The following is a 25,079-nucleotide window of genomic DNA, read 5'->3' as shown; positions in this document are numbered from 1 at the left end:
GACCATTCTCTCTGCTGACTCCCTTCAAGAGTTAACAGTTCAGCCTCTTCCAGTTTTATTAGAATGATGACTGACTTGCTACTTATTTTACCTTTCTCGTAAAACACATGTGGAACCATTTCTTCCTTTTATTTTAAGAGTTATCACTGTGAGGCATTTGAATTCGCAGTCAGCTCCTGTCATTGTTGGTAGCATTGGGCCTAAATGCCTTCACTCCCCTTTTATAATGCATATAGAATCACCCTGAAACAGTTTCAGAGTATTCTACAGTTACTATAACCAATGCATTTTTATATGAATTGTTAAAATATTTCCAAGAACTATTTTATAGTGAGAATCCTCTTGACTCCTATCACTTACCAAGCCTATGTATACACTTAGAGAGTGTAATTAACTTACCCCAAACAATTTTTAAAATATTCTTACCAATAACAGTTATTTAGTCCTCTGAATTTATCAAGGCATTGTGGTTTCTATTTCTCCATTCAATCCGCCCAGTTATGTGGAATAGGACAGCTAAGTTCAAGGGAGTTTAGAGAAGTTCCAAAAGCCACCATCAATAATATTTATCATTTGCAAGACACTCCTTAACAGGCCATCTGAAAGAGTTTAAACTGGAAATATCTCTTCATTTTAATCAAATAGGAAGCAAATGTTTTCAGGCAATGTCCAGTCGAAATATGCATTTCCCAAAAAAGAAAACTTTTAGCATACACACCAGCATTGTTCTCAGAATTGCTGATCTTGTTTCATTTGGGCACCTCATTGTGAGGCAGATTAGAAATGGGGGTCTAGACTTCAAGAATTCCTGTGGTCTCTGGCAACCAGCAGAGAATTCCCGGAGCTCTCTATTTGCTGTACACACTGGCTAGTCATTAAATTATTCCCAGAGAATGAGTCAAGAACCCTCATGGTCCCAGCCTTTGGTTGAGGCCCCGATTTCTCCAAGAACTTCTGTGGCTGTGTGTCTTCATTTGGATTAAAGCATGGGGCTTAAGAAGACTAGAGCTCACGTCTGATCCTCTCCCAAATGAGTTGCAATTTCTAAGTCCAAATTCCATTTGCCCTTTAGGAAGCACCAGCATTTGAGTCCAGGTAGCTATCATAAATCCATGTTTCTGATCACAGGGACAACTAAGTGAGACAGTGTGAATGCCTCAAAGCAAACACATTGCCTTCTGGAAATTGCCTCTGAGCACATGACCTTTTACCTCTTGACAGTAAGAAAGGGCAGAATTTTCAAATATACCAGAAAAGAATATAAAATCATCATTCATAGAACTCATTCCTGGAAAGTAGAAACTTGCAGTTTTTTTACATCATCATGAAGGTCAGACATTGTAAAAATACTATAGAACAGTGATCCACAAACCAAGACCTGACACTTGTTTTCTAAAATAAAGTTTTATTGGAAAAACCACACCCATTCATTTACATTTTGAGCTGTAATGGCAGTGATTGTATACCCCACAAAGTCTTAAATAGTTACTGTTTGGCCTTTTACCGAAAAAGGTTGCTAAACCCTGCTCAATAGTGTGTTAACATTTGAAGCAGAATGACATCTTAGTTTAAGGCACTAGTCTCTGGTGTCAATTATCTTCATTTCCCATAATAAATGACCTAAAAATAGGGTGGCTTAAACCAACAGACACTTAATTCTCTCAGTTCTGGAGGCCAGAAGTCCAAAATCAAGGTTTTGGCAGAGCCAGGCTCCCTCTGAAGTCCCTAGCGGAGTATCCTCCCTTGCCTGTTCCAGTATCTGCTTGCTCAGGCATTTTGACTTGTGACAGCATAACTCCAAACATTGCCTCTGTCTTCACATAGCCATCTTCCCTTTATGTCTGTCTCTGTCTTTTATCCTTTTCTTTTAAGGACACCAGGCATATTGGATTAGAGCCTACCTTAATCCAGGGTAATCTTATTTTAACTAATTACATCAGCATAAAGCCCATTTCCAAATTGGATCACATTTACAGGTTCAGGGGGTAGAACTTCACTATATCATTTAGAACATAGTAACCCACAACATCTGTCTTCCATGTTTAAAGGCTGGTTCTGCTACCGAATAACTTAAATCAAGTATTCAACTTCTCTGAGCCTCAGTATTCTCATCTGTAAAACAAAAAGAATAATAACATTTATCTCAGAAGAGTGTTGTGACGATTAAATGAGATAATAGAGCTAAGGAGTTTAGAACATTGACTGGCATAAAACATCATTTTACTATTACATTGGCCACAGCTGTATAAACTGAATTCAAAGATAAAAGCTTTAGCTGGGCTTCAAATGGCATTTAAACACACTTGTAAGAATTTCCAAGATTCATCTCTGTGTTATACAAAGGGGATTCTCAGCTTATTTCCAATGACAAGCAATAGGCTGACATAAATGACAGTTTAAGAACACAGCCATTTTATATACTTCCCTCATTCTATCCCCAACCCATTGCTTTTGATTTCAATAGCTTATGTCTACATATGTCATACATTATGTCTCTACTCAGACATTCAGACTTCAAATTATTTGATCTCAAACTTGTCATTCTGCATGTTTTTCTTCCTCATCTCATCTCCCACAACTCTTTTTGTACACTGAGCACTCATTTCTTGACAATAATTTTACAACACCCAAAAATTCTAGAAGTTATGAAAGGATGCTGAAGAAGAGAACCCACACACATGTACTTAAACCAACGATATTCAAACTTTAAAAGACTGGCACTTCCTGATGAGCTTATATAAAATGCAGGCGCAACCCCCACAGAATCCAATTTGGTAGGAATGGGAGGTGCCTAGATAACTGCTTTAGTTGGAAGAAATGCAGCTGATTCCAACATAGGTCATATATGAATCATACTTTAAAAAACACAGCCTTACCCCTCCTCTTTTCTCTATTTCATCAAGAGAGTAGCTTTCTGAAGTCAATATGTGCATCATCATGTTCCTTCCTCTATAAAAAGCTGGCTCACATGGATTGGGGGTTGGGAAGGATGGAAGTGGGGTTAATAGTTTTATGGACCTACATGGGTCCCAACTGTGAATGGACTTACTGAAAAGAAAGCAAAGTTTTATGTCTGCATGTAGGAACAGTATAGATTTTCTAAGAGGCATAATGATGTGTACCATGTACCAGAGGGTAAAATTAAGCTCATAAGACTTCTCAGCTGTATTTGATATTTTGGAACATGATGGTCCTTTTAGATCAATTTAAACTATCTGACTGAACTATCTGCTTTAACAATTGCGGGATTTTTTTTTCTTACTTTGCCAGTTTCAATTTGTAACTTCAAGTTTGAGAAAACCATCTCAAGTTGAAGTCTGGCTTTGAAGATCATTCTTTTCACCCCCCTTCTCAGCAATGGAATGAATTATTAGTAATATGCTGAAGACATGTAGCTCTGCCAAGATTTACTTCCTTTTTCTACTTGGGCTGGTTTAGTATTATTTTCCAATGTTCAGAAATTGCATGTCAGAATTTATTTGAAAACATAATAATTTGGAAATGGATGTCTTGCTAATTGGAGCATCTGTCTCTAGCTACAGCTCTTTTCTTCTCCTTGTAACACTCTGATTTATAATGATCATCTTACCTTTGCAGATATTGCACAGTATTTAGGAATCATGCTCAATCCCATTTTATCTCTGGAAAAATATAAAGTCATCTTGGGTTATGTTATTATTCTACTACCTCTAAGTCATTTCCCTATCGGTTTGGTTTGTTCCCAAAGTGGTGATTTATGATTTGCTTGCTTCTAGACTATATTACTGCAATGTTCTCATACACAGACTAACTGATTAGACTCTACACAGAAAAAAATGAACACAGTTCACTTAATCAAGTGTGTTATATATAATTCCATGTTTCCTTAGGCATCTTCATGGCCTCCTTCTGAGGGTGAGATGTGGAATCCTTATCACCCAAGTCAAAACTCTGACAATTTCACAATGATGGCTTGAAGTTTGAGACTCCTATGTTTCTGGAATTAAATGTACCACTTACATCTGGCATAGTAAAAGACCTGCTAATATTTTGATAATTGGAAATTTTATCCAAAGACTTCTGTACAAACTAGAACTGATTTTGTTTTTTATTTAACTCAGCTCTCACTTAGGTTTCAATATGGTGTGTACGTAAAACCTTCTTTTTATGGAGTTGAGCCTTTGGATTGCCTTACATGAAGGAATTATGGTCTTGGAGAAGGAGGTGGTTTTTCACATAGTCTAACATTTCTTTCCATGCAGCAAATCATTTGCCAGCAGCCCTGATGGCCATTCAGTGCACCCTTGGTCACCTTCAAGGAAGAGGTATTTTAGTCCTTTCACTACAACTGATAGCTCTGTTGAATATTTCCAGTTGCTGAGCCCTTCTTCCTTTTTCAACAGGATCCCAGACCTCCTCGGTGGTAACCACTACCATATATCCTAATTTTATCTCTCTTTTTTTGTAGAGCACTCACGAAGAAGTCAAGATGGCAACCATTCAAATAATAAGACAATTATCAAACTCCCCTTAAGTCCTTTCTCCAAATTAAACATGCCCAATATATTTAGCTGTCCCTCACAGACAAATTTTTTAATCTTTTACCTTTCTTTTCAGATTTTTAGGAATCACTCATTTTTGTCAATTTCTCTCTCTGCCACTAGCCAGCCCATGTGGTCCTGGGAATATTATTTACCCATTTCCTCACTTGTCTTAAAACAGAGATGTATATGGTAAAACTTTCTACTCGAAAACTGTTGATTCTAAGAAAACTGCAGAAGCAATCCAATGTAGAGAAACAACCAAAACATACTCTGTAAAACGATATAGGAGAGGAGAAAAAAAAAAAAAAAAAAAAAAATATATATATATATATATATACAGTTTTCCCATAATGACTCAAGGTTCTATTTACTTTCTAAAAGTATGGTCATAGAAGGAAATTATGGGGTCAATGGCAGAGTAGGGAACTCCAGAACTCAGTCCTTCTACCAAAAAAAATGATGAAACAGGTAGGAACTCTTCAAAACAACTATTTTGAAACCCCAGAGGCCAGAATAAAACTTTACAGCATCCAAAGAAGAGGGAGGAAGAGACTGATAAATTACAGTGAAGAACTATAAATTGCTCTCTCCATATGACGGCTAACGTTGACCATTCCCCACCTTTGCAGCAGGCTGCCCAGGGTCCAGTGTGTACATATGGTGTGTACATACAACCTTCTTTTTATGGAGTTGAGCCTTTGGATTGCCTTACATGAAGGAATATGGTCTTGGAGAAGGAGGTGGTTTTTCACATAGTCTAACATTTCTTAGACATCTCTGGCTAGATGCTGATGACAGAAAGGAATATAGAGGTCCTTTTCCCAAAGAACAGGGGTGGGCACAGCCAATCACTGATTGCAGCTTTTGATCAGCAAGTTTGGATTGCTAAATCCTAGCTCTGAGGGCAGCCATTGTTTTAATCCTGCCCTACAGGAGCAAAGCTGGGGTAGTTTTAAAGACACAGCACTTCCTCAGGGCTGCAGGAGGCAGCTGAAGGTATGCACTTGCTGGGCAGGCCAGGAAAGCTCAGCTTTGGGAGCCATCGGAGAAGATTTTGGCACCCTCCTGATACCCTCCCTACAGCACTTTGGAGCCAATCTATGCCACATCCATGGACCCTTGGTCCTGAGTTGGCTGGGAAAGATGGAATTGGGAAAGTCCTCTCCAGGGTCACTCTTCTCACAGAATTTGCTCTCTGGGCAAAATCAGGCAGAGATGAAAAGGAGGAGTGAAAAAATCTATAGAGACAGTCTAGTGCAAAGGCCTGAGAGTTTCAAACATCTAGGAGAGGATGGTCTGTTTCATGGGAAGGCAGAGGGGACAACCAAACTCCTATAAGCAGGGGAACCCCAAAACAACCAAAAAGTAAAATTCCAGGACAAGAAAGACACTCAGAGAACCAAGGGAACCCCCTGCCCTATACTGCACCTTGGGCAGACCTGCCCAAGGAGAGGAATAAAGCTGAAGAAAATCTGTCTTATCCCCAGCTGTTTACAAAACCAAGAAACAGACATCCCAGGGAGTAATTCCAAGAATTAATATTGCAAAATGTTGTGCCACAAAAGAGAGCAAAACAACAACCAAAAACAGGAACTGATGGCCCATCAAAGGAAGAGGATAAAGATAAAAAGGAAAAAACACAGCAATTAAGACTAGAATGTGGACATAGTGAACAAAGTCTTTTTTAAAATGATCTTAAAATGCTCAAGGAGATGAAGGAAAATATAGTGAAAGAACTAAAGAATGTCAGGAAAACAATGAATGAGCGATATGAGAAACAGTAAAGAGGTAGAGATTAAAAGGGAAACAAACAGAACTATTGGAGTAGTTAAGTTGATATCAAAGTAAATATGATTGTTATATATTAAGGGTTTAAATTTTTACCCCATGGTAACCACACACACACACACACACACACACACACACATACAATATTTTCAGATAGAAATGAGAAGGCACTCAATATGGTATAACACAAAAAAAGCAAATAAACATAAAAGTGGGATTTTATGGAAGTGAGGGACAAAAAAATGTATAATACTTTCACAAAGTTGAAATAGAAAAATGGCAGAAGGAAGTCCGGTTTTATCAGTAGTGACTTTAATATGAATGGATTAAGCTCTCCAGTCAAAAGACAGAGATTGGCAGAATGGATGAAAAAACGTGAACCAATTATGCTTTCTGTAAGAGACTCACCTTAAATTAAAAGATAAAAGTAGGTTGAGGGTAAAAGGATGAAAAAATATATACCATGCAAGTACCAACCAAAAGAGAGCTGGGGTAACTTTACTAATATTGAATAAAATAAACTTTAAGTCGAAAACAGTTACAAGGGACAAAGATGGTCATTATATATTGATAAAGTGGAAAATTCAATAGGAAGATGTAACAATTATAAATTCATAAGCACCTAACAGCAGAGCCCCAAAATATATGAAGCAATTACTGACAGATTTGAAGGGACAAATCAATGGTTCTACCTTAATAATAGGAGACTTTAATATACCATTCCAATAACAGTTAGTACATCCAGTCAGAAGATCAATATGGAAGTCCAGGACTTCAGTGATACACTAAACCAACTAGGCCTAACAGACATTAATAGAACACTGCACCCAATGAAAACAGAATAACATTCTTCTCAAGTGTACACAGATCATTCTCCAGAATACACCATCTAGTTGGGTCACAAAACAAGTCTCAATAAATTAAAAAATACTGAAATCATACAATGTACATTCTCCAACCACAGCAGAATGAAGTTAGAAATCAATGAAGTAAAAAAAAAAATACTGGAAGGAGAAAAGGAAAATTCACAAATATGTTGAAATTAAACAACATGCTCTTAAACAACCAAAGGGTTAAAGAGGAAATCATAAGGGCAATTAGGAAATATCTGGTGGCAAATGAAAATGAAAATAAAACATTTCAAAACTTATAGGGTTCATGATGATGAATATGCAACTATGTGATGATATTGTGAATTACTGATTATATATGTAGGATGGAATGATCATATGAATGTTTGTGTTTCTTTCTTGTCATATTTTTTAAATTTAAAAATTAGTAAAAAAAAAACTTATGGGGTAGCTACAAAGGCAATATTGAGAGAGAAATGTATAGCTCTAGATACTTACCTTGAAAAAGAAGAGAGACTTCAAATCAGAGACCTAACCACAAAATTGAATGAATTAAAAAAAGAACAAACTAAACTCCAAGTGAACAGAAGGAAGGAAATAACAAAAATCAGAACAAAGATGAATGAAATAGAAAACAAAACAATAGAGGGAATCAACAAAATCAAAAGCTGTTTCTTTGAAAAGATTTTTAAAAATTGACAAACCTTTAGCTAGACTGAGAAAATAGAAGACAGAATTTCTGAAAATCAGAAATGAAAAGGAGGGCATTACTACCAACTCTGCTGAAATAAAAAGGGTTATAATGGGATACTATGAACAACTGTATGCCAATAAATTAGATAACCGAGATGAAATGGACAAATTCTTAGAAATACACACGCTACCTACATTGACTCAAGAAGAAAAAAAGAATCTCAACAAAGCAATTCCTATTAAAGAGATTGAATTAGCAATCTAAAACTTCACAACAAAGCGAAGCCCAGAACCAGATGGTTTCACAGAGGAATTCTATAAAACATTCCAATAAGACTTAACTCCAATTCTGCTCAAATTCTTCCAAAAAATTGAAAAGTGGGGAAAATTCCCTAATTAATTATATGAGGCTAACATCACCCCCATACTAAAGCTGGATAAAGATATCACAAGAAATGAAAATGGCAGACCAATATCTTTTATGAAAACAGATGCAAAAATCATCAACAAAATACTTGCAAACCATGTCCAACAGCATATTAAAAGAGTTATATGACATGATCAAGTGATTTATATCCCTGGTAGGCAAGGTTGGTGCAACACAAGAAGATCAGTTAATGTAATACACCACAGTAATGGAATGAAGAGGTAAAAATAATAATATCAATGATGCAGAAAAAGCATTTGACAAATGCAGCACCCTTTCTTGTCAAAAACGCTTGGAACACTAGGAATAGAAGGAAACTTCCTAGCATGATAAAGGGTACATATGAAAAGCCCAAAGCTAACATCCTACTTTGTGGTGAAAGACTGAATGCTTTCCCTCTAAGACTAGGAACAAGACAAGGATGTGCACTATCACCATTGTTATTCAACATTGTACTGGAAGTTTCTTGCCAGAGAAATTAGGCAAGAAAAAAAAAAAAGCAAATTGGAAAGGAAGAAGTAAAATTTTCCTTATTTGCAGATGATGTGATCCTACGAACAGAAAATCCATGGGAAACCTCCTAGAAGTAATAAATGAATTCAGAAAAGTAGCAGGGTACAAGATCAACACTCCAAAATCAGTAGTGTTTACATACACAAACAATAAACAATCTGAAGAAGAAACCAAGGGAAAAAACCATTCACAATAGCAACTGAAAGAATCAGATATCTAAGGCCAAGGATATAAAGGACTTTTACATGGAAAACTATGAACATTGCTAAAAGAAATCAAAGAAGACATAAATAAATAAAGCACATGCCATGTTCATAGATTGGAAGACTAAATATCATTAAGATGTCAAGAAAACCCAAAGCAATTTATAGATGTAATGCAGACCCAATCAAACTTCAAACAGCCTTCTTTGCAGAAATGAAAAGGGCAATGAAAAAATGTATTTGAAAGGGCAAGTGACCCTGAATAGATAAAACCACTGTGAAAAAGAAAAATGAAGTTGGAGGATTCACACTTCCCAATCTCAAAACATTACAAACCCACAGTAATCAAAACAGCATGGCACCAGCACAAACACAAACATATAAACCAATAGAATAGATTTGAGAGTTCAGAGATCAACCCTCACATGCCCACCTGATTTTTGACAAGGGGGCAAAGTCCATTCCACTTGAAACAACAAGTGATGCTGGGAAAAACTGGATCTCCATTTGTAAAAAAAAAAAAAAAGGACCCCAATCTCACACTTTATACAAAAATCATCTCAAAATGGAATGGATCAAAGGCTTAAATATAAGAGACAGGATCGTGAAACCCCTAGGAGAAAATACAGGGAGGACTCTTCAAGACCTTGAGTTAAGAAATCTTCTAGACCTTGAGTTAAGGCACTAGCAACAAAAGAAAAAACAGTTGTGTGCCCTCATCAAAATTAAAAACTCTTTTTCCTAAAGGACTTTATCACATAAGTAAAACGACAAATTATGCAAAGAAAGAAAATGTGTGGAAACCATAAATCTGATAAAGATTTAATATCCAGAATATATACAGAAATCCTTCAACCAACAACAAGATAAACAACTCAATTAAAAATTGGGCAAAAGACTTGATAGACATCTCTCCAAAATGAGTAGACAGGCGACCAGAAAGCCCATGAAAAGATGTTCAAATTATCAGCTATTCTAGTTTATAAGCTGCCAGAATGCAATATATCAGAAACTGAATGTCTTTTAAAACAGGAAATTATTAAGTTGCTAATTTACAGTTCTAAGGCTGGGAAAATGTCCAAATTAAAGCAAGGCTATAAAAATGTCCACTCTAAGGCATCCAGGGAGAGATACCTTCGTTCAAGAAGGGCAATGACATCAGATTTCTCTCTCAGCTGGCAAAGCACATAGTGAGATCTACTAGCTTTATCTTCAAAGGCTTCCCTGGGGCTCTCTCTGCTCTGTTGGCTCTAGTGGCTCTCATGGCGCTAAAGCTTTTCCTAAAATGGTTCCCTCTTAAAGGGCTCCAGTAAGCAACCCCAGCTTGGATGAGTGGAGACAACGGATCTCCATGGAAACCATCTAATCAAAAGTTACCACACACGATTGGATGGGTCACATCTCCATGAAAACAATCAAAAAGCTTCCACCCAGCAATATCGAATGAGAATTAAAGGACATTTTCTGGGGGACACAACAGATTCAAAACAGCACATTAGCTGTCAGAAAAAAATGGAAAATAGCAAATGTTGGAGAGGCATGAAGAAATAAGAACACTCATTCCTTGCTGGTAGCAATGTAAAATGGCACAGCCACTCTGGTGGACAGTTTGGCAGTTCCTCAGAAAGCTATGTATAGAATTACCATATGACCAGGCAATCCCACCACTAGGTATTTACCAAAAAGAATTGAAAGCAGGGGCTGGAGTAGATATTTTCACACTGATATTCATAGTGGCATTATTCTTAATTGCCGAAACATGGAAGTGACCTAAGTGTCCATCAAGCGATGAATGGATAAATAAAATGTGGTATATACATACAGTAGAGTATTATTCACCTGTAGAAAGGAATGAAGTCCTGATACATACAACAGTATAGATGAACCTTGAAGACATTGTGTTGAGTGCCATAAACCAAACACAAATGGTCAAATATTGTGTGATATAATTGATTTGAAATCATTAGAATAAGCAAACTCATAGAATAAGAATCTAGAATAAAAGTTACCAGGGGACAGATGAGGATAGGTAATAGGAAGTCAAAGCTTGAAATGTTTAGGGTTGCTATTTGGAATGATGGAAATGTTTTAGTGATGGATGGTTGTGATGGTTGCATAACATTGCAAGCCTGAAGTACATATCCGAATATGATTAAAGGGGAAATGTCAGATTGTATATATAGTAACAGAATAAATATATTTTTTTAAATCTATAGAACTACACATTTTGGAATTACACTGCACAAACTGTGAGCCCTAAATTATTAATAGTACAATTACAAAAATGTGCTATCAATTGTAACAAATGTTCCACACCAATGCAAGTGAGTATATGGGAATCCTGTATTTTATATATGATTGTCCTATAAACCCACAACTGCTCTAACAAAAGAAAAAAAAAGAATGGCATAACATATTTTAAAGTTGAAAGTATAAATATCTAAATGTCAATAACAGTAGTTCTGGGGGGGTGAAAGTATTATAGACGATTTTTGTTACTTCTGTTTATTTGAATCTGTTAAATTTTTCTACACTGAGCTAACATTGCTGGTAAGTTGGTTTTTTTTTTTAACACAACCCTAAAAGAGACCCAATATTCTTAATCTAATTTGTCAGTTAATTATTATAGCATAGACCATTCCCAAATGTTTAAATTTCTGAATGTTTAAAAACTATTAAAAATTTTGGGAAGATACTTTAAAAACCTTACAGTTTAAAACAGTTATAATTTTATAATTGAGACAGAATCATGAGAAATTTACTATGATGCCAAAGTAAAGGCAAGAATTGTGAACAAAGAACTCATTTGAAACAGTCAAGCAAAGGACTGCCTCTGGGCACATTGTTTTTAATCCATTTCTTTTGTAACCTTAATGTGGAAGATAGATATACAATGATGTTAGCCTACAGTGGCACACAACAGAAACTATATTATTAAACTCGGGATACTTATAAGCATCCTTAGACAAAAATGCCCAAAGTAGCTGCCTGAATTGAGACATCTGGAAAATGCAGGCATTATGTGTTGACCTAGGATAATTTGCTATGATGCTGGTGATTTTCTATTCATTTTCTTCAGTACTTTTCAAAAGGCTATTGTATTTAAAACCAAATTGCTGGCACCATGCAATTTGGGGGGAAAAAAACATCAAGTACACAAATTACTGGAGAAAAATGCTGGCTTTAATTTCCACCAAGTTAGATCCAGAGAAAATGTCATGTTAGAATCCTTCAGGGTCATCCTTTATCCATTTGCAGATGAATTTATCACCCTATTATACAGACTATCCCAGCATTATAGAGCAAAAGATGCCTGTGTAATGGAAGCTTATGCAAACATTGATTTCTTGTGGTTAACTTCCACATGTCTTCAGATTATTCTTGTGCACTCTTGGAGTTTATCTCTTAACCCAGAAGCCGATGAGTGAGTTAATACACGGTGCATATGTCCATTTCCTTTGACACAATGCTCAGGCTATCACTCGTTATTAATTCCAAGAGAATAAGGGAAGGGCAAAGGGCAGGGAAAGAGGAATCTCAATGAAACAGTAAAGAGAACATGCACTGTCGGATCTCTTTTAGTCGAACAGCTAAGTTGTGCACTACTGATCGTTTAAAGTCTGTTTGCACTACCTTCAATTACTTGCTGAAAGCAGTGCAAATTGCCTCGTACATGTCATTGTTTGTATAGAGCAGAAAGATGAATTAAATCTGTCAGTCTTTTGATCTGCATGCCAAGTCAACAGTGTAGCCATTGTAAGTATTTATCAAAAAAAATGCAACTCTGTATTCTGTCATGAAGACAGAGAACAAGTTTTGCCCTTTTGCCTATATTTATCACTTTTCCTGTAATATTCCTTTTAAAACTGATATTTATTTGGCAGTAGGGAAAAAAATCATGTCAAGCAGTCCTTAATTATAGATATTGAGGTATGTGAAGGCCTACATTACCTCTTCCCATACAGTACATAACCATACCAGTAAAAAGAGAAAGTAATACATTTTAACTCAAAGAAAATACTGTTTTCATTTGTCCTGGTGTGGTATGCAATTCCTTCCCTTAGAGCTTTTATAAAATAGAAACTCTAATCTGACAAAATTTGAAACAACATTTTAGGAAGAAAATGAAGGAGACACTGAGCTCCATTCAAACTGAAGTTAAACATAAAAAAGAAAAATCATCTACTGAAAAAAAAAATCAGTTGGCACTCTCCATTTTGTTTAATCACTGAAAATAAACATCCTGAACTTGTAAAATACTTTAACAGACAGAGGAAGATTTTTTCCCCAAGTTGTGTCTTTGAAATCACAAAATTCAAAGACCAAGACTAAAAGTTCCCTAATTTTTTATTTAGCTTGTGATGTGTTTAATTTCAACAGAAAGGGGGAAAAAGTACAATCCTCTTATATTATGGCCACAAATAATTAGAAGATGGATAGCAACGATCATCAACAATCCTTAAATCTCAGATTATTAATTGTTCAGTCTCCTTCCTTAGATACAAAATAAATGAATATTTACCCCTAATAAAATAAATAGAAGATTGATCCTATCCAGCCATTTGATGTGGAAATGGATGGAGAAAGTTTCACAAAGAAGACAGAGCAAGGTAGTGCAAAGGAGCTCAATAATAATTATGTCATCAGAGGATAGGCTATTTTTTATTGAAAATTAATTTTGAATTAATAACTAAATCTTCTACTCACAAAACTATATGGAGGTCAATAGTCAGGTTCAAATACGGAAGGTTAAGTAATTTACTTTTGGAGCTTTGGAGTCCATATCTTTAAAAAAGCTTTATTTATTTTCTTTTAGGAGCTGGAAAGAACTCCCATATGACCAAAAATTAATATCTAAGCCAAAGATGTGCTGAAAAATCACTATGACCCATAGTTGGAAGTGACTACAAGAAGTTACCTCTTTTAGACTGAGATGAGAACAAAGATGCTACTGAAAGTTTTGTCTTGGGTCCTTTTGTTTGATTGACCTTACTGTAAATGAAAAATAGGTGACAGCTGTAGATGTGCACAGCACAAAGATTTCTCTCAGTTTTCTATATAACATACACACTCCAGCTCACTTATGCTTTGTTTCCACAGGCACTTTATTCTTAAGTGTCAAATCTGAAAGGCAAAAAAAAGTGCCAATTGGAAGTCAAAAACTAAACAGCAAGGAGATATACTTTAATAGATTCATCTGTATCTCTTTGTTAGCAATCTGTGATACAGACTTTCATTTCTCCATCACTGGAATGGAACACATAAAAGTCACATAAAAGCATAGTTTCTTAATAGTACATTGTCATGGAAAGGTGAATAATTTGAGGCCCCCAATTCCAAGAAATAAATGTTCATGTTTCAGTGGAAGAACTGCAGGTTGTTTGGGCTGGTTATAGTGCCAACTTCTAGAGCCTGATTATATATATAAGCCAAATATTTGATTCTGCTAAAATGGGGTGGAAATCTTGTAAGATCATACTTTGAAACAGTATTTCCAGTACTTCTTGCCATCAGGCAGGCCAGGCCCAAAATACTATATGAATGTGTTCCTTTTGTCTCTAGTGTGCATGTATATCCATGCGTCCCTTCAAAAACAAGTTCTTTTGAAAAATAATCTTCTGTACTCTTGTCAGTCAGAAATGCCTCCATATGGCTTACTTATCGAGCATCCCATGTATGAACTCCCTCATATAAGGATAGGGAATAAGTATATAATCTGATTGAGATCTTGGTCATGTAAAATTTCAGGATTAATACTGTATGGAAATGTTTTAGTGAATTAATGCCAAGGGTTAAAGTTGCACTTTTACTGACATTTTTTATTAGAGGAGATGTAAGTTTAAAGAAAAAAAATCATGCATAAAATAGAGTTCCCATATACCACCCTATTATTAATATTTTGCATTATAGTGGCACATTTGTTACAACTAGTGAAAGAACATTTTTATAATTGGACTATCAACTATAGTCCCTGGTTTACTTTAAAATCCTATGGATTTTTAAATTTTTTTATTCCAGTAACAAACAAACTACCTAAAATTTCCCCTTTTTAACTGCACTTAATTATATGACTCAGTGCTGTTGATTACATTCAAAATGTTGTGCTATCACCATCTATTACCAAATCTTTTCCATCATTCCAAATAGAAACTTTGTGCAATTTAACTATTAATTACCCATTCCTTACCCCAACCCCAGCCCCCTGATAACCTATATTCTAGTTTCTGGCTCTATGAATTTGCTTATTCTGATTATTTCAAATCAGTGAGATCATGCAATATTTATCCTTTTGCGGCCGGCTTATTTCACTCAACATGATAGATGTCTTCAAAGTTCATCCATGCTGTTACACTTATCAGGACTCCATTCCTTTTAATGGCTGAATAATATTCTATTGTGTATATATACCACATTTTGTTTAGCTATTCATTGGTCGAAGAAACTTGGGTTGCTTCCATCTCTTGGGAACTGTGAACAGTGCCAATATGAACATCAGTGTACAAATGATTGTCTGAGTCCATATTTTCAATTCTTTTGGATATATACCCAGAAGCGGTACTGCAGGGCCATATGGTAATTCTATATTTACTTTCGGAGGAGTTGCCAAATTGTCTTCGACAGTGGCTGCAACATTTTACATAACCACCAAAAATGAATGAGTGTTTCTATTTCACCACAGCCTCTCCAACACTTATAATTTTCCATTTTTTTAAAATAATATCCATAGACTGCATGTGTAATTGGTATCTTATTGTGATTTTGATTTGCATTTCCCTAGTGGCTAATGATGCTGGGCACCTTTTCATGTACTTTTTTTTAGTCATTTTTGTATTTTCTTTGGAGAATTGTCTATTCAAGCCTTTTGTCCATCCTTTAATTGGGTTGTTTTGGTTGTTGTTTTTAATTAGGTTATGTTTTGGTAATTGAGTGGTGGGATTTCTTTATATATTTTTGATGTTAAACACTTATCAAATATGTGGTTTCCAAATACTTCCATTTTTACTTTCATGATGAAATTCATTGATGCAAAAAAGTTCTAATTTTGATGAAGTCTCATTTATCTATTTTTTTGTCTTGTATTTTGTGCTTTGTAAGTAAAGTCTAAGAAGCCATTGCCTAATACAAGGTCCTGAAGATGGTCCCCTATGTTTTCTTCTAGGAATTTGATAGTTCTGGTTATTATACTTTGGGTTTTTTTATCCATTTTAATTAGTGTATATAGTGAGAGGTAGGGGTTCACCTTAATTCTTTGATATAGAGAGAGCCAGTTCTCCCACCACCATTTGTTGAAGGCATTATTTTTTCCCCATTAGATGGATTTGGCACCCTTGTTAAAAATAAATTAGCCATAAATGCAAAGTTTGATTTCTGAAATCTCAATTTGATTCCATTGGTTTATAGGTCTGTTCTTATGCCAGTACCATGCTGTTTTGATTACTATGGCTTTGTAACAAGTTTTAAGATTGGAAAGCGGGAGTTCTCCAGCTTCAGACTTCTTTTCTCAAGATGGGTTTGGCTACTTAAGGCCCCTTAACCTTCCATATAAATGTGATCATTGACTTTTCCATTCCTGCAAAGAAGGCTGTTAGAAGTTTGATTGGGAATGCATTGAATCTGAAATCACTTTGGGTAGAATTGACATATTAATGAAATTTAGTCTTTCAGTCATTGAACATGGCATGTGCTTCCATTTATTTCGATCTTCTTTGATTTTTCTGATTTCTTTTAGCAATGTTTTGTAGTTTTCCATGTAAAGGTCCTTTATATCCTTCATTAGATTTATTCTTAGATATTGGATTCTTTTGTTGCTATTATAAATGGAATTTTTCCCTTGGTTTCTTCTTCAGTTATAGAAACACTACTTATTTTGGGGTGTTGATCTTGTACCCCACTGCTTTGCTGAATTCCTTTCTTAGCTCTAGTAGCATTGTATTAGTTAGGGTTCTCTAGAGAAACAGAATCAACAGAGAACACTAGCAAATATAAAATTTATTGAAGTGTCTCACATGACTGCAGGAATGCAGAGTCCAAAATCCGCAGGGCAGGCTGTGAAGCCGACGACTCCAATGGAGGTTCTGGACAAACTCCACAGGGGAGGCTTGCCAGCCAAAGCAGAAATAGAGCCTGTCTCTTCTGAATCCTCCTTAAAAGGCTTCCCGTGATTAGATTACGCATCACTCTTTGCAGAAGACACTCCCCTTTGGCTGATTACAAATGGAATCAGCTGTGGATGCAGCTGACATGGTCATGATCTAATTCCATGAAATGTCCTCATTGCAACAGACAGGCCAGGACTTGCCCAACCAAACAAACAGGTACCACAACTTGGCCAAGTTGACACATGAACCTGACCATGACAAGCATTGTTGTAGTGTTTTAGGATTTTCTTCACATAGGAACATGTCATGTGCAAATAATGAAAGATTTACTTCTTCCTTTCCAATTTGGATGCCTTTTTTTTTCTTCCTAATTGCTCTGGCAAAAGCTTCAAATACAATGTTGAATAAAAGTGGTGATAGTGGGCATCATTGTCTTGTTCCTGATCTTAGAGGGAAAGCTTTCAGTCTTTCATCATTAAATTGGATGTTAGCTGTGGGTTTTTCATATATGCCCTTTATCATGCTGAGGAAGTTTTCTCCTACTCCTCATTTTCTAAATTGTTGGGTTTTTTAAATCAAGAAGTGGTGTTAGATTTTGTCAAATGCCTTTTCTGCATTGATTAATATCATCATATGGTTTTTTTCCTTTGTTCTGTAAATGTTTCATTAATTGGTTTCTTATGTTGAAGAACGCTTGCATACCTGGGATTAATTCCACTTGATCTTGGTGCATAATTCATTTAATATGCTGTGGATTTGGTTTGTTAACAGTTTGTTCAGGATTTTTGCACCTATATTCATAAGAGATAATTGTCTGTAATTTTCTTTTACTCCAGTATCTTTATCCAGCTTTAGTATAGGATGATGTTAGCCTCATAGAATGAGGAAAAGTTTGAGAAGAATTGCTATTAATTCTTCTTGGAATGTTTAGCAGAATTCCCCTGTGAAGTCATGTGGTCCTGAGCTGTTCTTTTTTTGGGAGATTTTTGATAACTGATTTGATCTTTTTACATTGGTTTGTTGAGATCTTCTATTTCTTATTGAGGCAGTATAGATAGTTTGTGTGTGTCTAGGAACTTGCACCTTTCATCTAGGTTATTTAAATGTTGGCATAAAGGTGTTCATAGTAGCCTCTTATATTCCTTTTGATTTTTGTGGGTACAATAATAATGTCACCTTTTTCATTTCTGATTTTACTTCCTCTCTCTTTTTTTCCTTGTCAGTCTGGCGAAGGGTTTGTCTTTTTTTTTTATTATTAATATTTTCAAAATGCCAACTTTTGGTTTTGTTTATTCTTTTTATTTTATTTTATTTTATTTTATTATTTTATTTTTGTATGCCCTATGATGGGGTTACATTTCATTCTTTTTCCATGTGACTATCCTGTTATTGCAGCACTATTTCCTGGATTTTTGCTTTGGTTAGTTTTTTTGTTGTGTTTGTTCGCTTGTTTGTTTGTTTTTTGAGGAAATGCATGGGCCAGGAATTGAACTGGGTCTCCCATGTGGCAGGTGAGAATTTTAGCACTGAACTATACTTGCACTGTCTGATTCTATTATTTTTATTATTCTCTATTTCACTTATCTACACCCTGATCTTTGTTGCTTCCTTTTCCTGCTTACTTTGGGTTTAGTTTGCTCTTCTTTCTCTAGTTCTTTCATTTTGAGGTTATATCTCTGATTTTAGAACATTTTTTTTTAATGTAAACATTTAGAGCTATATATTCCCTTCTCAGCACTGCCTTTGATTAATCCCATAAGTTTTGGTATACTGTGTTTTCATTTTAATTTCCCTTGGGATTTCTTCTTTGCCTCATTGGTTGTTTAAAAATAGGCTGCTTTTTCTCCACATATTTGGAAATTTTCCATTTCTACCTCTGTAGAAATGTATTGATTTCTAGCTTCAGTCCATTGTGATTGGGAAGATATATTCTATGATTTCAATATTTTTAAATTTATTGAGATTTGTTTTGTGACCTATTCTTGAGAATCATCCACGTGCTCTAGAGAAGATTGTGCATTCTGATGCTGTTAGGTGAATTGTTCTATATATTTTTCTTTAGTCTAGTTGGTTTATATCATTCTAGTCTTCTATTTCCATATTGATCTTCTGCCTAGATGTTCTCTCCATTATTGAAAGTGGTGTATTAAAGTCTCCTACTATTAATGTATAACTGTCTATTTCACCCTTCAAATCTATCAATATTTGCTTCATATTTTGGGGATGTGCTCTTAGGTGCATATATATTTAGAATTGTTATTCTTATTGAATTGACTCCTATATCAGTACATAATGACTTTCTTTGTTCCTTGTAACAATTTTTTACTTGAAGTCTATTTTGTCTGATATTAATATAACTATCTTGACTCTTTTAACACTTGGCATGGGATATTTTTTTCATCCTTTCACTTTCAACCTACTTATATATTTGAATTTCAAATGAGTCTCCTATAAACAGCATATAAGTGGGTCATGATTATTTTTTTGCATGCTGTATGGCGGGGTCACATTTCATTATTTTTCCATGTAAATATCCCGTCATTGCAGCATCATTTGTTGAATTTCTGCTTGTGTTTGTTTGCTTGTTTGTTTTTGTTTTGGGGAAGTGCAAAGAATTGAACCCTGATCTCCCACATGGCAGGCAGGAATTTTACCACTGAACTACCCTTGCACCTCCTGGTGGGTCATGATTTTTTATATTCATTCTGCCAATCTCTGCCTTTTGACAGGAGGGTTTAATCCATTTACATATAAAGTCCTACTGATTGTGCAGGTGTTTCTTCTGCCATTTTGCTATCTAGTCTTTGCAAGTCTTGTAGCTTTTTTTGACCCTCAATTCTTCCATTAATCCCTAATTTCATATTTACTTAATTTTTTGTATTGTACTATATTGTATCACTTCTTACCTCTTTTTGGATATATTTTTCTTCTCTTTTCCTTGTGGTTACCATGAGGTTAAAAATTAACTTCCTAAATAAATATATATATTTACATATTTAAAAATATATATCATTTTTATTTAATAGCAACTTAACTTCATTAGGATACACATACATTGATCTTATGCCCCCATCCTCCACTTTTTTTGTACTTGTTACAAATTGTACCTTTGCACATCGTATGTCTGAAGCGGTAGATTCATCATTACTTTTTATGCATTTGCATTTTAGCACCTGAAAGAACCAAGTGGAACTACATACCAATAAATGTAATATATTAGTACTGTCATTTATAATTACCCATATGGTTACCTTTACCATCGGTTCTTATTTCTTTACACTGCTTTGATTCATTGTCTAGCATCCTTTCCTTTCTATCTGAAGAAGTATCTTCAGCATTACTTACAGAACAATTGGCAATGAACTCCTTCAGCTTTTTTTTATCTGGAAATATCTTAATCTCTTTCTTATTTTTGAAAGAAAGTCTCACAGCATATAAAATTCTTAGTTGGCAATTGTTATCTTTCAGCACTTTAAATATTTCATCCCACTGTCTTCTTGCCTCTATGGCTACTGATGAGAAATTGGCACTTAATCTAATTGTCCATAACATGCTGCTTTTCTCTTGCAGCTTTCAAAACTCTCTCTTTGTCCTTGGCACACAAAAATTGGACCACCGTTGGGAACATTTTTCTTCAAGTTAACCCTGTTTGGTGTTCATTGGACTTCTTTTTTGTTTCTTTATTGTAGAATAAATATAACAGCCTATAATATAATATTCCTTATAATCAATCATGCATAATATACAGCTTCCCATATATCACCCTATTATTAACGCCTTGCATCAGTGTGGAACATTTGTTGCAATTAAATGATAGCAGATTTTTATAATTGCACTATTAATTAAAGTCCATAGTTTACCTTAGGGGTTCACGGTCGGTGCAATGTATTTCTAAGGATTTAAAAGAAGTTTTTTTTCTGCTACCATATATACAATCCAACATTTTACCTTTAATCACATCCAGATATTTCAGGGCTATTAATAACATTCACAGTGCTGTGCCATCATTGCCATCCAACACCATAACATGTCCATCATTCCGAATAAGAACCCTGTACATTCCAAGCCCCAACTTCCCATTCCCTGTCCCTACTGGTAACTCGAGTAACCTTTATTCTAGATTCTGACTCTATGCGTTTGCTTATTCTAATTAGTTCATATCAATGGATCATACAATATTTGTCCATCTGTGTCTGGCTTATTTCATCAGCATGACATCTCCAAGGTTCATCCATATTGTTGCATGTATCAGGACCTCATTTATTTTTACAGCTGAATAATATTCAAAAGGATGGGTATATCACATTTTATTTATCCATTCATCAGTTGAGGGACATACACTCCGGTTGCTTCTATCTCTTGACAATTGTGAACAGTACCACTATTAACACCAGTTTGCAAGTATCTGTTCAAATCCTGCTTTCAGTTCTTTTGAGTATATACTTAGTAGTGAGACTGCTAAGTATTATTGCAGTTCTATACTTAGCTTTCTGAGAAACATTCAAACTGTCTTCCTCAGAGACTGTACCATTTTACATTGCCACCACAAAGGATGAATGTTCCTATGTCTCTGCATCCTTTCCAACACTTGTTGTTTTCCTTTTTTCTTAATTGCAGCTATTCTGATGTGTATAAAATGGTATTTCATTGTGGTTTTGATTTGCATTTCCCTGGTAGCTAATGCTAATGATGCTTTTCATGTGCTTTCGGGTATATTGTTTATCTTCTTTGGAGAGATGTTTACTCAAGTCTTTTGCCCAATTTTTAATTGGTTTGTTTATCTTTTTGTTGTTAAATTGAAAGATTTCTTTAAATAATCTGGATATTAATCCCTTATCAGCTATGTGTTTTCCAAATATTTCCCCCATTGTGTAGACTGTTGTTTTACTTATATGATAAAGTCCTTTAAGGAAAAAAAGTTTTTAATTTTGATGAGGGCCCATTTATCTATTTTTTCTTTTGTAGTTTTTGCCTTCAGTATTAAGTCTAAGAAACCATTCCCTAACACAAGGTCCTGAAGATGCTTCCCTACATTTTCTTTATGAGTTTCATGGTTCTGACTCTTATAATTAGGTCTCTAATCCTTGTTGAGGTGATTTTTGTATAATGTGTGAGATGGGAGGCCTCCTTTGTTTTTGCCAATGGAGATCCAGTTTTTCCCAGAGCCATGTGTTGCAGAGACTATTCTTTCCAAATTGAGTAATTTTTGCCCTTGTCAAAAATCAGGTGGTCATAAATGTGAGGAGCTTCCATTATGTATTTATTGGTATGCTTGTCTCTTAGGCTTTTGTAGCTTTTTATAATCCTTTTTCTTTCTGCTCTTCAGCCTGACTCATGTCAGTGGTCTTGTCCTCAAGCTCATGGATTATTCTTTCTGCCAGCTCCAATCTGCTATTGAAATCTTCCTGGGAATTTTTCATTTCAATTATTGTGATCTTCAATTTCAGTGGTCCTTTTTGTTTTCTTTTTAAAATTTCCATCTCTTTATGGTTATTCTCACTTTATCCATTCACTGTTTTCCTGATATCATTTAGTTCTTTTTGTGTATTTTCCTTCCTCTCCTTGAGCATATTGGAAAAACAATTGAAGCCAGTGTCTAGTACGCTGACTGTGTCCAGTCCAGTTTCTTCATTGATGTTCTCTGAATTTTTCCCTCTTCCTTTGGGTGGCCCATCATTTCCTGTTTGCTTGCCTTATAGTTGCTCTCTAAACTTCAAGGCCAGCAACACTGTAATTGATTTAATATCCAGCCAAGACTCAGGGGAATCTTGCTGTCTTATCTCATATTAAATGTCTTGGATATATTGGGGCCCTATAGCTCAGTGCTTGAATCTGGAATCTGAAGTCAGACAGACACAAGTTGACATCCAAAGCAGTCATTTACTGGCTGTCTAGGTTTGGGCAAATGATTCTCTGAGCCTGTTTACTTAGCCATTAGAAGGAGAAATTAAGAGAACTTACAAGTTTGTGCAAAAGAGTTTTGAAGTTTGCTGGAAGGATTAAAAGATAGAATTCCTATAAAGCACAAACAGGTTATATATTCACCACTGAGAGCAGTGACTGTTTATAATTGAATAAAAGGTTCTATCAGCTATCAGTTGTCCCCTGGGGAACTTGATTTATCCCACAGTAGTCCTTCACAATTAGGCAAATATCCCATAATTCTAAGAAGAGGAAACACAAACTAGAGGGGCAGGGACACCCGCTGGTGAGGAAGTAGGTAGAAGTTTAAAAGCCCTACTAATCACTAATGTGATGTTGCCTCTGTATCTCTCCACCAAAGAAATAAAATTAATCCCAGTCTTTGAATTGTAAACTCTTGTGAAACTCTGGGAGTCTTCTGGACATTTTCTCTTTGTTCAAGAAAAATGGAATAGTAATGAGGGAAAGTGAGCTGGGCAAAATCCTAGTTCCCTAAAGGTTGTGCAGTGTGGAGGATGGTACAAATGAAGTGAGTGTGGGGGAACTTCAAGACCCTTATTGGAAAGGAATTCTAGGTTTTGCCCTGGACTGGTCAATCCTGTAAACAGAACTCCACATCTTCATTTACATGTTGCACATGCATGCACGCACACCATCACAAATGCATGTCTGATTTCAGAGATTGTTCCAGCACAACCTTTTAGTTACCTAATAGACAGTTTAAGACCTAAAACTAAGATTTGGTCCCAAACTAATGCTTAGCACACAAATACTTTATATCAACAGCGAGCCCAGAAACACTTGATGATATAATTCCTAACATCTCACTAAATAGCTTCTCATAATAAATTATTACAGTTATAACTAAATCTCATAAATATCAAACCAGTAACTAGCAGCAATTTATACCTCATTGTTCAAACCAGAAAATTATTTTTTTATTCCTTGCTATATTTAAACAACTGGCAAAGCTGATTTCTTTAAACTAAAATAGATCCTAAATCTGGTCCCTTTTCACCATATTTATTCCTATCATCTTAATTCAAACTCCACTATTTCTTACATTGGAAATTCCCTTCTCTTCCCATTTTAGAATCCACTATATACACTGTTAAGCCAAAGCAATTTAAATATATATATATAAATCAAATCACATTATCACCTGCTTAAAATATTTCAGTGTCTTTCCATTCTGTAGGTAGGTTTCCTGGTCACTGAATGATGTAGATGGAGTTGGTACACTGGTTTGGACATATTCTTGGTCTTTGCCTGCATTGTGGTGTGTGTGGACCTACAGTAAATAAGACCTCTTCAAGATATTACTTCAGTTAAGGTGTGGCCCAACTAAATCAGATTGGGTTTTAATCCAGATCTCTGGAGCCCTTCAGAAGCAGACTGAAAGTCAAATGAAGGGAGAAGCCACCAGAATCAACTAGAAGCTGGAAGTCAAAGGAACCTGGATGGCAAAAAAGACACCACCTGTCCATTGCTTTGTTGCAGAAAAACCAAGTACCAAGTACTGCCAGCAATCATCCCCAGACTACCAGCCTTCTGTGAAAAGGCATCACCTTACTGACACCTTAATTTTGGACTTCTCCTTACCTCAAAACTGCGAGCCATTGCATGGAATTTGTTTTAGCAGCCAGAAAACTAAAACACTGAACTTCCCTACCTCACATCTTTCTCCTATTTCTACCTGACTTTCTTAATCCAGCCATACTGGCCTTGAACAGAACTTTGTTCCTACCTTGGGTCCGTTGTACATTCTGTTTTTGCTTCCAAATTATCCCATGGCTACCTGCTTGATATTATTTGGGTCACAGCTCAAGTATCACTTACAGGAACGTTACCTGATCACTGAGAGAAATGGCCTCCATCCCACACTCAATCTCTATTGCATCATTGTGCCTTATTCATGTCATAGCCCTTTCTGCTATTTGTCAGTATCTTGGCCATCTCTTTGTTTACTTACACATTTTCTGCCTCCCTGAGTCTAGAATATAAGCTCCATGAGGGCCAAAACTGCCGTATTTGCCAATGATTCTTCAGCTCCTAGAACA

At 35.5% G+C, this 25,079-nt stretch overlaps 2 long non-coding RNA genes across 2 annotated transcripts in view; both read right to left on the bottom strand.

Moving 5' to 3' along the window:
- Positions 1–24,871, bottom strand: part of LOC143653865 (uncharacterized) — an 88,921-nt gene extending 64,050 nt beyond the window's left edge. The window contains exon 1 of the long non-coding RNA XR_013161575.1: positions 24,767–24,871. This is a non-coding gene — a long non-coding RNA (uncharacterized LOC143653865). The remainder of the gene's footprint in view (positions 1–24,766) is intronic.
- On the bottom strand, positions 1,891–21,131 carry LOC143653867 (uncharacterized). Its single transcript, XR_013161576.1, has 2 exons — positions 21,046–21,131; positions 1,891–2,112 (listed from the first exon to the last, which is right to left on the bottom strand). It is a non-coding gene; the product is annotated as an uncharacterized LOC143653867 (long non-coding RNA).
- Positions 24,872–25,079: the final 208 nt, after the last annotated feature.

This window comes from Tamandua tetradactyla, chromosome 13, assembly GCF_023851605.1.
Source record: "Tamandua tetradactyla isolate mTamTet1 chromosome 13, mTamTet1.pri, whole genome shotgun sequence".
NCBI lineage: Eukaryota > Metazoa > Chordata > Mammalia > Pilosa > Myrmecophagidae > Tamandua > Tamandua tetradactyla.
This window is presented reverse-complemented; position numbering and strand designations above follow the sequence as displayed.